Here is a 2300-nt window from a genome sequence, read left to right as displayed (position 1 = left end):
CTTGTTTTTGTATTGCGGCTTGTGATGCGGCCCAGAAAAGGGCCGCTGCAGCAGAAACAGCAGTGGAAACAAGCATTTGCTATGCAATAGGTCTCGCAACTGCGAATTTTGGAGCTATTGGTATTGTAAATGGTATTGTAAATGCCAATGCCTTTAATTTATTCACAAGCATCGGGCATCAGACATCCACAAGCATCAGACATCAGGCATAAGACATCCACAAGCATCAGACATCAGGCATCAGACATCCACAAGCATCAGACTTCAGGCATCCACAAGCATCAGGCATCAGACATCCACATGCATCAGATATCAGGCATCAGACATGCACAGGCATCAGGCATCAGACATCCACAAGCATCAGGAATCAGACATCAGGTATCAGCCATCAGGCATCAGGCATCAGACATCCACAAGCATCAGACATCCACAAGCATCAGGCATCATGCATCAGACATCCACAAGCATCAGACATCAGGCATCAGACAGGCATCAGACATCATGCATCAGACATCCACAGACATCGGGCATAAGGCATCAGACATCCACAAGCATCAGACATCCAAAGACATCAGGCATCAGACATCAGGCAACATGCATCCACAAGCATCAGACATCAGGCAGACATCCACAAGCATCAGGCATCCACAAGCATCAGACATCAGGCATCCAAAAGCATCAGACATCAGGCATCCACTAGCATCAGCCATCAACAAACATCAGACATCAGGCAGCAGACATCCACACGCATCAGACATCAGGCATCAGACATCCACAAACATCAGGCATCAGACATCCACAAGCATCAGACATCTGGCATCCACAAGCATCAGACATCAGGAACCGAAAAGCATCAGGCATCAGACATCAGGCATCCACTAGCATCAGCCAGCAGACATCCACAAACATCAAACATCAGGCATCAGACATCCACAAATATCAGGCATCAGACATCCGCAAGCATCAGACATCCGGCATCAGACATCCACAAGCATCAGACATCAGTCATCAGACACCCACAAGCATCAGGCATTAGGCATCAGACATCCACAAGCATCAGGCATCAGACTTCAGGCATCCACAAGCATCAGCCATCAGACATCCACAAACATCAGACATCAGGCAGCAGACATCCACAAGCATCAGACATCAGGCATCAAACAATCAGGCATCAGACATCCACAAGCATCAGCCATAAGGCATCAGACATCCACAAGCATCAGACATCAGTCATCAGACATCCACAAGCATCAGGCATTAGACATCAGGCATCAGACATCCACAAGCATCAGGCAGCAGACATCCACAAGCATCAGGCATTAGATATCAGGCATCAGACATCCACAAGCATCAGGCATCAGACTTCAGGCATCCACAAGCAACAGGCAGCAGACATCCACAGGCATCAGATATCCACAAGCATCAGACATCCACAAGCATCAGGCATCAGACATCCACAAGCATCAGGCATCAGACATCCACAAGCATCAGGCATCAGACATCCACAAGCATCAGGCATCAGACATCCACAAGCATCAGGCATCAGGCTTCGGACATCCACAAGCATCAGGCATCAGACAGGCAGCAGACATCCACAAGCATCAGGCATCCACATGCATCAGACAGGCATCAAACATCAGGCATCAGACATCCCAAGCATCAGACATCAGGCAGCAAACATCCACAAGCATCAGGCATCAGACAACCACAAGCATCAGACCTCAGGCATCCACAAGCATCAGACATCAAGCATCAAACATCAGGCATCCGACATCCACAAGCATCAGGCATCAGACAACCACAAGCATCAGACCTCAGGCATCCACAAGCATCAGACATCAGGCATCGGACATCCACAAGCATCAGACATCAGTCATCAGACATCCACAACCATAAGGCATCCGACATCCACAAGCATCAGGCATCAGACATCCACAAGCATCAGTCATCAGGCATCACACATCCACAAGCATCAGGCATCAGACATCCCAAGCATCAGACATCAGGCATCAGACATCCACAAGCATCAGGCATCCGACATCCACAAGCATCAGACATAGGGCATCCGAAATCCACAAGCATCAGACATCAAACAGCCACAAGCATCAGACATCAGGCATCCACAAGCATCAGGCACAAGACATCCACAAGCATCAGACATCAGTCATCAGACATCCACAAGCATCAGGCATCAGACATCCACAAGCATCAGGCATCAAACATCCTCAGGCATCAGGCATCCACAAGCATCAGTCATCAGGCAGCAGACCTCCACATGCATCAAACATCAGGCATCAGAC

Source organism: Triturus cristatus, chromosome 6 (genome assembly GCF_964204655.1).
Source record: "Triturus cristatus chromosome 6, aTriCri1.1, whole genome shotgun sequence".
Classification (NCBI taxonomy): domain Eukaryota; kingdom Metazoa; phylum Chordata; class Amphibia; order Caudata; family Salamandridae; genus Triturus; species Triturus cristatus.
Note: the sequence above shows the minus strand (reverse complement) of the source record.